A 12,299-nucleotide genomic window follows, 5' to 3' on the forward strand; every position below is an offset into this window, starting at 1 on the left:
GAGAAGGTCTGCTCTAGGCATTTATTTTAGGGGACTGGGATTTCTTCCCCACATCCTCGCTTCTTAGGTCTCGAATCCAAGCTTCTTGCGCAGACATCCTCTCAGTTTTGAGAGTAACGTCTTGTCATGGGCCATGATGTTCTACTCTTTTTTTGTTTTTCTGGGGGTGCCATAGAGCCTCCTCACATCACCGTCAGAGCCCCGCAGGTTGTCTTGCCCAACAACATCTTCCGTCTGGGTGTCATTTTTCTTGCTGAGAGTGTTCTCTCATGTTTGAGGTGCCTTGTTTGTAGTGTTCTGTGTAGTGTTGGTCTGCATGTGTGTGTTTGGCTTGGAGCTGCCCTGCTCGGGGGTATATAGTCAGGGCTGGGCTAGGTGGAATAGCAATAAGAATCACTGTGGCTAATCTGTTGATATGTCTAGCCTGTTGAAGCAAAGGTTGTACAGCCATTGGGGATGGAGCAGCTGTTGGCAGCAGGTGAGGACCGTGACTTCTGTAGTGTTTTGCAGGTGCCAAGGGGATGAGCTGGAGGTGTCTGGGAGAGGCAGCTAAAGTGCCAGTTGAGCAGAAGGAGTCTCAAAGGTGTTTAGGCTTGTATGTGTAGGGCTTAATGTTTGATTTATTTCCTCTAATGGCTGACTGTAGTTGGACTGCAGATGGTATTCCTAAATAGGAAGAAGGCCTCTGGAATTGTTAAGATAGGACTTTGCATCTGGGTGACTTTCAATGATATTATTTTTGCAGATACAGAGGGACAAGGCACGCAACTAAGCACAGTGTAGGAGAGCGGAACGCCGTAAGAAGGTGGGTCGGTGTGTGGAATTAAAAGGAAGATGTGACTGGTGTGGCTATGTGACTATGTTATGGTATTTCTATTTTTCTAATTTGAAAGCGTGAAGTGATGAGTGATGTGGGGTAAGGGCACCGGAGCAGACTTGGGCAAGGTGAGTGTTGATTGGTGGGCTGAAGTAGCGGTTACTTTTCAGGTGTTGTGTTGCTGGTGCAGTTTATACGCAGCAAATGTTATCTGGATTTTACAGGTGGTGTGCAAACCTCAAAATGGAAAACCAATGAGATGGAGACCAGGTGGGTGAGGTGTCAAGGGAAAGGAGCGTGAGATGGGGATCACTGTGGGCAGGTTGCGACTTCAGGCTGTATCTCAGCGTGTGCCTTACTGCTTGGGGTTTTTCAGGTGCTGCACGCAGGCTCAGAGGGGTGATGCTGTGTACTGACAAGGGGTCCGAGAAGGTGAGGCGGTTGTGGGCCAGGCTGGCATGTAATAGCCAAGGACTATATGCCAATTAAGTGAACTTTTACTCTTTTTGGTTTTGCAGGTTCTGTGTGGGCTGCCTCTGGAATTGGATGAGCATTTGAGCTGAGCTGGGTAGCAGAGCGGAGGAGCATGGGGCTGGTGATGTCTTGCAAGTGCAACGGTAACTTTGCATCTCTTGGTATCCTAGGTGCCACAAGTGATGACAACCATAGCGTCTGACTGTGGAATCAGGGTGCAGCAGGTGAGCAGAAGACCACAGGGTGTCTGTGGGGGATGTTGTGGGAAAGGTGTATGGTGATGGATGTGCTGCTGACTGACGGCACTGTTGTGTGTGGCTTGGGGTTGTGTGATTTTTTCTTTTTTTTTTTGCAGACGAGGAACCTGGCAACTGCAGGACTTCTCCAGTGGACTGATTGTTTTTTGTCTTGTTGAGGATGGAATCAGACTCCTGGCCCTCTGAAAGCTAAGTTGAAGCACCAGTGCTGGGGAGGGGGCAAGGGGAGAAGGTTGGCAATGGCATGAAGGGGTTGTGAAGATAGTGTAGGGGAGAGGGCTGTCCAGGAGGAGTCCCCTTTGGGCAGGTAAAGGGGAGCAGGTTACTCTTCATGACACTAGTGCGTTGCTGGGCAGGGCAGTTCCAGGTTGTGTCTGTTGTTGCATGGTTTGTGTGGTCTGTCTTGTGTGTCTTGGACCTTCCTTGGGTCTCAATGTCCTCATTGTGCTCAAGGAGCACGGCACACACCTTGGCCACCATCCCTAGGGTCTTGAATGCCTGTACCCATTGGCATAGTGCTACTCAGGCACTTCTTTTCTTGAATCAAAGTCTTAAAGCATGGATCAGTCTTGCATCGTGGAGATTTCCAAGCGGTCCTCTTTTGCAGCAGTGTTCCTGGCTGTGAGCAGGTCTGCTCTCTAGCCATCTATTTTAGTGGGCTGGGACTTCTTCCCTGCATCCTTAAGTTCTTAGGTCTTGAAGCCAGGCTTCTTGCACAGACATCCTCTCACTTTTGAGGGTAACTTCTTGTCACGAGCCATGATGTTCTGCTCTTTTTCTGGGGTTGCCACCGAGCCTCCTCATGTCACCATCATGGCTCTGCAGGTCTCTTTGCCCACTGACATCTTTTGTCTGGGTGTCACTCTTCTTGCTGAGAGTTTTCTCTCATCTTTGAGGTGCCTTGTTTGTAGTGTTGGCCTGTGCATGTGTGTGTTTTGGCTTGGGGCTGCCCTGCCCAGAGTTGTAGAGTCGGGTACATGGCATAGCAACAAGAGTCTATGGCTAACCTGTTGATATGCCTAGACTGTTGCAGCAAAGGTTGTACAGGCATCTCAGATTGAGTAGCCATGAGCAGGTTATGTGGACAGCTGTTCCAGTAGTGTTTTTTTGGGGTGATTGGAGCCATGTGGGAGGGACAGTCAAGCAGATTCCATCTCAGAGGTGTGAAGGCTTCTTTGTGTGGGACTTGAAGGTGTGGGGGTTTTTTATTGTTTTGTAATGGTAGGCTGTAGTTGATTTATATATTAGATGGTTTTCCTAAGAGGGAACAAGACCTCTGGGCTTGTTAAGGTATTGCTCTGCATCCAGGTGACTGGTTTGATATTCCTTTTGCAGCTGCAGAAGGACAAGCTGTGCAGGGTGATGGAGGAGAGTTGAGCAGAGCATGGTAAGAAGGTGGGTTGGTGCATGGTATTAGAGGTAAGATGTGACTGGTGTGGCTATGATTACATTATGGTATTTCTATTTTTCTTATTTGGAAAGTGTGATGTGATGAGTGATGTGGGGTAAGGGCACCAGAGCTGACTCGTGCAAGGTGAGCATTGATTGGTGGGCTGAAGTAGCAGTTACTTTTCAGGTGGTATGTTGCTGGTGCAGTTTATACACAGCAAATGGTATTTGGATTTTACAGGTGGTGTGCAAACCTCAAAATGGAAAACCAATGAGATGGAGGCCAAGCAGTTCAGCTGTCAAGGAAATGGAGCGTGAGTCCAGGATCAGTGTGGGCAGGATGTGCTTTTGGGCTGTATCTCAGCATGTGCTCCATCGTTTGGGTTTTTGCAGGTACTGTACATGGGCTCGGAGGGGTGAGAGTGCATGCTGATGGGGGGGTCCGAGAAGGTGAGGTGGGTGTGGGCCAGGTTGGCATCTAATAGCCAAGTACTATATGACTAGTCAGTTGAATTTTTACTCTTTTGGTTTTGGAGGTTCTGTGTGAGCTGCCTTTGGAATTGGATGAGTATTTGAGGTGGGAAGAGTGTTTGAGCTGAGCTGGGTAGCAGAGCGGAGGAGCATGGGGCTGGTGATGTCTTGCAAGCGCAACAGTAACTTTGCATCTCTTGGTATCCTAGGTGCCACAAGTGATGACAACCACAGCATCCAACTGGAATCAGCATGGAGCAGGTGAGCAGAAGACCACAGGGTGTCTGATGTGGGGGATGTTGTGGGAAAGGTCTGTGGTGATGGATGTGCTGCTGACTGAAGGCACAGTTGTGTGTGGCTTGAGGTTGTGTGCGTGGTGTTTATTGCAGGTAATGATGAGGAACCTGGCAACTGCAGGATTTCTCCGGTGGGCCGATTGTGATTTTTGTCTTGTTGAGGATGGAATCAGACTCCTGGCCCTCTGAAAGCTAAGTTGAGGGCATCGGTGCTGGGGAGAGGTTGGGGGAGGTAGGGGACAGAATTGTCAATTGCATGAAAGGGATGTAAAGATAGCATAGGGGAGAGGGATGTCCAGGAGGAGTCACCTTTAGGCAGGTAAAGGGGAGCAGGTTACTCTTCAGCATGACACTAGTGCGTTGCTGGGCAGGGCAGTTCCAGGCTGTGTCTGTTGTTGCATGGTTTGTGTGGTCTGTCTGGTGTGTCTTAGACCTTCGTCGGGCCTCAATGTCCTCTTCGTGCTCAAGGAGCACGGTACACACCTTGGCCGCCATCCCTAGGGTCTTGAATGCCTGTACCCATTGGCAAAGCGCTACTCAGGCACTTCTTTTCTTGAATCAAAGTCTTAAAGCGTGGATCAGTCTTGCATCGTGATTTCTAAGCAGTCCTCTTCTGCAGCGTTGTTCCTGGCTGTGAGCAGGTCTGCTCTCTAGCCGTCTATTTTAGTGGGCTGGGACTTCTTCCCTGCATCCTTAAGTTCTTAGGTCTTGAAGCCAGGCTTCTTGCGCAGTCATCCTCTCAATATTAAGGGTAACTTCTTGTCACGAGCCATGATGTTCTATTCTTTTCTGTGGTTGCCATGAGCCTCCTCACATCGCTATCATGGTTGTGCAGGTTGTCTTGATTGCCAACATTTTCTGTCTGGATGTCACTTTTCTCGCTGAGAGTTTTCTCTCATCTTTGAGGTGCCTTGTTTGTAGTATTCTGTGTAGTGTTGGTCTGTGCATATGTGTGTCTGGCTTGGAGCTGCCCTGCCCAGGGTTGTAGGTGGAATAGCGACAAGAGTCTATGGCGAACCTGTTGATATGCCTAGACGGTTGCAGCAAAGGTTGTACAGGGATCTCAGATTGAGCAGCCATCAGCAGGTTATGTGGACAGCTGTTCCAATAGTGTTTTATGGGGGTGAGGGGAGCCACGTGGGAGGGGCTGTTCAGGGGCAGTGAAGCAGTTTCCATCTCAGAGGTGTGAAGGCTTCTTTGTGTGGGATTTAAAAGTGTGGGGGTTTTTTGTTGTTTTGTAATGGTAGGCTGTAGTTGGACTCTAGATGGTATTCCTAAGAGGGAACAAGACCTCTGGGCTTATTAAGGTATTGCTGTGCATCAGAGTGACTTGTTTGATATTGTTTTTGCAGCTGCAGAGGGACGAGCTGTGCAGGGTGATGGAGGAGAGTTGAGCAGAGCACAATAAGAAGGTCGGTTGGTGCACGGTATTAGAGGGAAGATGTGAATGGTGGCTATGTGACTACATTATGGTGGGGTTTTCTTTATTTTGAATGTGTGAAGCAATGAAGTCCATTGGATACAGGCACCGAAGTTGACACGTGCGAGGTGAGCATTGATTGCTGGGCTGAAGTAGCAGTTACTTTTCAGGTGGTGTGTTGCTGGTGCAGTTTAAAAGCAACATATGTTATTTGGATTTTACAGGTGGTGTGCAAACTTCAACATGGAAACCCAAAGTGATGGAGGCCACGCAGGGGAGCTGTCAAGGGAAAGGAGTGTGAGACAGGGATCACTGTGGGCAGGCTGTGACTTCAGGCTGTATCTCAGCATGTGCCTTACTGCTTGGGGTTTTTCAGGTGCCACACATGGGCTCGGAGGGGCGACAGTGCATGCCGATGAGGGGTCTGAGGAGGTGAGGTGGTTGCGGGCGAGGTTGGTATCTAATAGCCAAGTAATACATGGCTAGTCAGCTCAAGTGTTTCTCTTTGGTTTTTCAGGTTCTGTGTGGGCTGCCTTTGGAATTGGATGAGCGTTTCAGGTGGGAAGCACGCTTGAGGTGAGCTGGGTAGCAGAGCGGAGGAGCATGGGACTAGTGATGTCTTACAGGCGCAATGGTAACTTTGCATCTCTTGGTATCCTAGGTGCCACAAGTGACAACAACCACAGCATCTGACTGTGGAAGCAGCGTGGAGCAGGTGAGCAGAACACCACACGGTGTCTCATGTGGGGGATGTTGTGGGAAAGGTGTGTGGTGACGGATGTGCTGCTGACTGACGGCACTGTTGTGTGTGGCTTGGGGTGGGTTTGTCTCTTTTTTTTTTCAGATGGTGACGAGGAACCTGGCAACTGCAGGATTTCTCCAGTGGGCTGATTGTGGTTTTGTCTTGTTGAGGACAGAATCATACTCCTGGCCCTCTGAAAGCTAGGTTGAGGCACTGGTGCTGTGGATGGGGCAAGGGGAGAAGGTTGGCAATGGCATGAAGGGGTTGTAAAGATAGTGTAGGGGAGAGGGCTGTCCAGGAGGAGTCACCTTTAGGCAGGTAAAGGGGAGCAGGTTACTCTTCAGCATGACACTAGTGTGTTGCTGGGCAGGGCAGTTCCAGGTTGTGTCTGTTGTTGCATGGTTTGTGTGGTCTGTCTTGTGTGTCTTGGACCTTCCTCGGGTCTCAATGTCCTCTTTGCTCTTTGTGCTCAAGGAGTGCGGCACACACCTCGGCCACCATCTCTAGGGTCTCGAACGCCTGAACTCATCGGCATAGTGCTACTCAGGCACTACTTTTCTTGCATCAAAGTCTTAAAGCGTGGATCGGTCTTGTGTGTTGGAGATTTCCCAGCGGTCCTCTTTGTTGCAGCAGTGTTCCTGGCTGTGAGCAGGTCTGCTCTCTAGCTGTCTTAGTGGGCTGGGACTTCTTCCCTGCATCCTTAAGTTCTTAGGTCTTGAAGCCAGGCTTCTTGCACAGACTTCCTCTCAGTTTTGAGAGTAACTTCTTGTCACAGGCCATGATGTTCTACTCTTTTTCTGGGGTTGCCTTGAGCCTCCTCACATCACTTTCACAGCCCTGCAGGTCTTCATGCTTGCTGACATCTTTTGTCTGGGTGTCATTTTTCTTGCTGAGAGTGTTCTCTCATGTTTGAGGCGCCTCGTTTGTAGTGTTCGGTGTAGTGTTGGTCTGTGCATGTGTGTGTTTGACTTGAAGCTGCCCTGCTCGGGGGTATAGAGTCAGGACTGGGCTAGGTGGAATAGCAATAAGAATCGCTATGGCTAATCTGTCGATATGCCTAGCCTGTTGAGGCAAAGGTTGTACAGTCATTGGGGATGGAGCAGCTGTTGGCAGCAGGTGAGGACCGTGACTTCTGTAGTGTTTTGCAGGTGCCAAGGGGATGAGCTGGAGGTGTCTGGGCGAGGCAGCTAAGGTGCCAGTTGAGCAGAAGGAGTCTCAAAGGTGTTTAGGCTTGTATGTGTAGGGCTTAATGTTTGATTTATTTATTTCCTCTAATGGCCGACTGTAGTTGGACTGCAGATGGTATTCCTAAATAGGAAGAAGGCCTCTGGAATTGTTAAGATAGGACTTTGCATCTGGGTGACTTTCAATGATATTATTTTTGCAGATACAGAGGGACAAGGCACGCGACTAAGCGCAGTGTAGGAGAGCGGATTGTATTATGAATTGGGTGATAATAAAGGGAAGATGTCAGTGGCATCACTATGTTGTGGTATTTCTATTTTTCTTCTTGTGAAAGCGTGAATCGATGAGGGATAAGGGCACCGGAGCTGACTTGGGCAAGGTGGTAGTTGATTGGTGGACTGAAGTAGCGGTTATTTTTCAGGTGTTGTGTTGCTGGTGCAGTTTATACGCAGTACATGTTATTTGGATGTTACAGGTGGTGTGCAAACCTCAAAATGGAAAACCAATGAGATGGAGACCAGGTGGGTGAGGTGTCAAGGGAAAGGAGCGTGAGATGGGGATCACTGTGGGCAGGTTGCGACTTCAGGCTGTATCTCAGCGTGTGCCTTACTGCTTGGGGTTTTTCAGGTGCCGCACGCAGGCTCAGAGGGGTGATGCTGTGTACTGACAAGGGGTCCGAGAAGGTGAGGCGGTTGTGGGCCAGGCTGGCATGTAATAGCCAAGGACTATATGCCAATTAAGTGAACTTTTACTCTTTTTGGTTTTGCAGGTTCTGTGTGGGCTGCCTCTGGAATTGGATGAGCGTTTGAGGTGGGAAGAGTGTTTGAGGTGAGCTGGGTAGCAGAGCGGAGGAGCAGGGGCTGGTGATGTCTTGCAAGTGCAACGGTAACTTTGCATCTCTTGGTATCCTAGGTGCCACAAGTGATGACAACCATAGCGTCTGACTGTGGAATCAGGGTGCAGCAGGTGAGCAGAAGACCACAGGGTGTCTGATGTGGGGGATGTTGTGGGAAAGGTATGTGGTGATGGATGTGCTGCTGGCTGACGGCACTGTTGTGTGTGGCTTGGGGTGGGTTTTTTTCAGATGATGACGAGGAACCTGGCAACTGCAGGATTACTCCAGTGGGCTGATTGTGATTTTTGTCTTGTTGAGGATAGAATCAGACTCCTGGCCCTCTGAAAGCTAAGTTGAGGCACCGGTGCTGTGGATGGGGCAAGGGGAGAGGGTTGGCAATGGCATGAAGGGGTTGTGAAGATAGTGTAGGGGAGAGGGCTGTCCAGGAGGAGTCCCCTTTGGGCAGGTAAAGGGGAGCAGGTTACTCTTCAGCATGACACTAGTGTGTGCTGGGCAGGGCAGTTCCAGGCTGTGTCTGTTGTTGTGTAGTTTGTGTGGTCTGTCTTGTGTGTCTTGGACCTTCCTCGGGTCTCAATGTCCTCTTTGCCCTTTGTGCTCAAGGAGCACGGCACATGCCTCACCTGCCATCCCTAGGGTCTCGAATGCCTGTACTTATTGGCATAGTGCTACTCAGGCACTACTTTCCTTGCATCAAAGTCTTAAAGCATGGATTGGTCTTGTGTGTTGGAGATTTCCCAGCGGTCCTCTTTGTTGCAGCGTTGTTCCTGGCTGTGAGCAGGTCTGCTCTCTAGCCATCTATTTTAGTGGGCTGGGACTTCTTCCCTGCATCCTTAAGTTCTTAGGTCTTGAAGCCAGGCTTCTTGCGCAGGCATCCTCTCGCTTTTGAGGGTAACTTCTTCTTATGGGCTGTGACATTCTCCTCTTTTTCTGGGGTTGCCACAGAGCCTCCTCATGTCACCATCACAGCCCTGCAGGTGGTCTTGCTTGCTGACATCTTCTGTCTGGGTGCCACTTCTCTCGCTGAGAGTGTTCTCTCATCTTTGAGGTGCCTTGTTTGTAGTGTTCTGTGTAGTGTTGGCCTGTGCATGTGTGTGTTTTGGCTTGGAGCTGCCCTGCCCAGGGTTGTAGAGTCAGGGGTACATGGCATAGCAACAAGAGCCTATGGCTAACCTGTTGATATGCCTAGACTGTTGCAGCAAAGGTTGTATAGGCATCTCAGGTTGAATAGCCATCAGCAGGTTGTGTGGATGGCTGTTCTAATAGTGTTTTATGGGGGTGAGGGGAGCCACGTGGGAGGGGCTGTTCAGGGGCAGTGAAGCAGTTTCCATCTCAGAGGTGTGAAGGCTTCTTTGTGTGGAACTTGAAGGTGTGGGGGTGTTTTTATTGTTTTGTAATGGTAGGCTGTAGTTGATTTATATATTAGATGGTTTTCCTAAGAGGGAACAAGACCTCTGGGCTTGTTAAGGTATTGCTCTGCATCCAGGTGAGTTGTTTGATATTGGTTTTGTAGGTGCAGAGGAATGAGCCATGCACCAGTGTCCTGTAGAGGAGGCAAGCGGATCCCCAGAAGAAGGTCATTGTGTGCCCTTTCTCTGTAATCTTTGAGAAGCTGTTTTGGAGATCCCAGAAGACTGCAAGAAGGCTAATGTCACCCCCATCTACAAGAAGGGCTTAAAGGAGGATACAGGAAAATATAGGCTTGGCAGTCATCTTTCGGTCCTCGGGCAAGCTGTGGAATGAAGTCTCCTGGGGGCTATCACAAGTCAAATTAAGCATGTGATTGAGAAAAGGCAGCACGGATTCCACAAGGGCAAGTAGTGCTTTGCACACCCGATTGCCCTGTGTGTCCAAGTAACCTGGTCGGTTGATGTGGGGAGAGCGGTGGACATTGTCTACTTGGATTGTTCCAAGGCTTTTGATTTCCCACAGCTTTCTCCTGGAATGCGTGCTGCATTCTGGTGTAGACAAGTGGTCTGTGGGGTGGATGGGGAAGTGGGTGACAGGCCACACCCAGAGGGTGGTGGCAAATAGCTCCTTCTGAAACAGGCCACCTGGCAGAGGTGGGATTTCACAGGGATCAATATTGGGGCAATGCTGTTTAGTATCTTCATAAGTGATCTTGATAATGGGATCAAGTGTACTCTGATCAAGTTTGACAATGATCTGAAACTGAATGGGGAAGCAGACACTTTGGAGGGGAGAGCCACCCTGCAGGAAGACCTGGATAGGCTGGAAGAGTGCATTCTTGTACCTGGGAAAACAAAATCCAGGAGCACAGCACAGGCTGGGATTTACCTGTCTGGGGAGGAGCCGCGGAAAAGGACCGTGGGAGTCCCGGTGGAGAACCAGCTTGATACGAGCGAACGATGTGATGCTGTAGCGAAGAAAGCGAACAGGATGCAGGGGTACATTAAGAAGGCTGTCAGCAGCAGAGATGAAGGCATTATCCCAGTCTCCTTGGCGCTTGTCAGGCCACACCTGGAAGACTGCGTGTATATATCCTTTTGGTACCCTGCTACCCAAAAAAGAGGTGAATAGGCTGGAGAGGGTGCAGAGAAGGGCCCCAAAGATGATGAAAGGACTGGGAAGCCTGCCCTGTGAGCAAAGGCTGAGAGAACTGGGATTGTTCAGCCTTGTGAAAAGCAGGCTCAGAGGAGACGTTATCACCATGTTCCCGTCTTTAAAGGTTGGCTCCAAAGAAGATGGAGACTCCCCTTTTACAGGGAGTCCCACGGCAAAGATGAAGGTTAATGGGCCCAAGCTACTCGTGGGGTGATTCCGGTCGGACACAAGAGGAAAATGTTTCACAAGGAGTATAATCGTCCACGGCAAAAATCTTCCCAAGGAAGCGGCAGATTCCCTAACACCGGCCACTTTTAAGATTCAGCCGGAGAGGGTGCCGGGCCGTCTTGTGTAGACATTGCTTTTGCCAAGAAAGGTTGGACTAGATGATCCTTGAGGTCCCTTCCAACCTGGTATTTTACACATCCATCATGAAGGCAAGTTAGTCTGTGGTGTCAGAGGGAAGATGAGGTTTGTTGGCAGGGTGACTGCGTAGCGGTTTTTGGTGGTTTTTTTGAAGGTGCAAAGCAATGAGTAAAGTGGAATACAGGCACTGGAGCTGACTTGGGCAAGATGAGCAATGACTAGTGGATTGAAGGAGCAGTTCTTTTTACCAGTGCTGTATTGTAGGTGAAGTTATTACCTGTTGTTAGGGTTAGGCAGGTGGTATACAAGCTTCAAAGCGGCAGTCCCAGATGATGCAGGCTGGGAGCACGAGCGGCCAAGGTGACGGAGCGGGAGAGGGGAATTGCAGCAAGGCAGGCTGTGGTTTTGGGCTCTATCAGAATGTGCCTTCCGCTTTGGTTTTTCCATGTGCCACAGGCAGCCTCGGAGGGGTGTAGCTGCCTGCCGAGGCGTGGTCCGAGAAGGTGAGGCGGTTGTTGGCCATGTCCCCCTTTAATAGCAAAGTATTATATGGCATCTTGGTTAAGCATTTACCTTTCAGTTTTGTGGGAGCTGTGGTGGCTTCCTTTGAGTCCGATGAGCATTTGAGGCAAGCAAGGTAGTAGAGAGGAAGAGCGTGGGGCTGGTGATTTCTCACAAGCGCAATGGTAACTTTGTATGTCCTGGTATCTTAAGTGTTGTGGAAGAGGTTGGCAGTTACCGGTGTGATGCAGAATACCAGCATTGTCTTGTGGTGTGTGTTTTGAATAAATTTTTTTTGCAAATGATGAACCACCAGGTGAGTGCAGCAACATCTCAGTTACCAGCTTTTTTTGAGCTTGGAATCACATCCCAGGCCCTCCATAAGGTAGGTGGAGAGACCAGGACCGGGGTGGGAACGAGGCTGGGAATTGCAGGGAGGGGTTACAAAGGTCATGTAGAGGAGAAGGCTGTCCAGGAAGAGTGCCTTTTGGGCAGGCAAGGGGAGCAGGTTAGTGTTCAGCATGACGCTAGCGGGTGTTGGGCAGGGCAGTTCCAGCCTGCATCTGTGGTGTTCACTTTCTGTAGTTTGTCTTCTGTGTCTTACACCATAGCTTTTTCAGGTCTCGATGTCTGTATAGTTCTTTGTGATAGCAGGCACCACGGTAGCCCTTCTGAGGGTCTCAAATGCATTGCCTCATCAGCATAGCCCTTGGCGAGCCCTTCTTTTCTTGCCATTGTGGCTTAAAGCATGGACTCGTCTGGCAAGCTTTGCATCGTAGATGTTTTTGAGGGGTCATCTTTTGTGGTGGCAAGCCAGGCGGTGCCTGCAGCTCTACTCTAGATGGTTCTGTTTCCACAGTTGTCTTCAGGCGTTTCATCTCTGTGTCCTTAACGGTCTTAGGTCTTAAAGCGCAGCTTCTCAAGCATCCTTTCTTTTATTTTAGAAGGTAGCTTTCTCTCGCA

At 49.7% G+C, this 12,299-nt stretch overlaps 1 long non-coding RNA gene across 2 annotated transcripts; it reads left to right on the plus strand.

The window, feature by feature from the left end:
• The first annotated feature begins 5,049 nt into the window (after window positions 1-5,049).
• On the plus strand, window positions 5,050-11,790 carry LOC140658028 (uncharacterized). 2 transcript variants are annotated; one of them, XR_012044574.1, is made up of 7 exons: window positions 5,050-5,556; window positions 5,642-5,700; window positions 5,786-5,839; window positions 7,679-7,734; window positions 7,821-7,879; window positions 7,964-8,017; window positions 9,418-11,790. It is a non-coding gene; the product is annotated as an uncharacterized lncRNA (long non-coding RNA). The 2 variants fall into 2 exon arrangements; XR_012044573.1 differs by lacking the exon at window positions 7,679-7,734.
• The last annotated feature ends 509 nt before the right edge of the window (window positions 11,791-12,299 follow it).

Source organism: Ciconia boyciana, chromosome 11, assembly GCF_034638445.1.
Source record: "Ciconia boyciana chromosome 11, ASM3463844v1, whole genome shotgun sequence".
NCBI lineage: Eukaryota > Metazoa > Chordata > Aves > Ciconiiformes > Ciconiidae > Ciconia > Ciconia boyciana.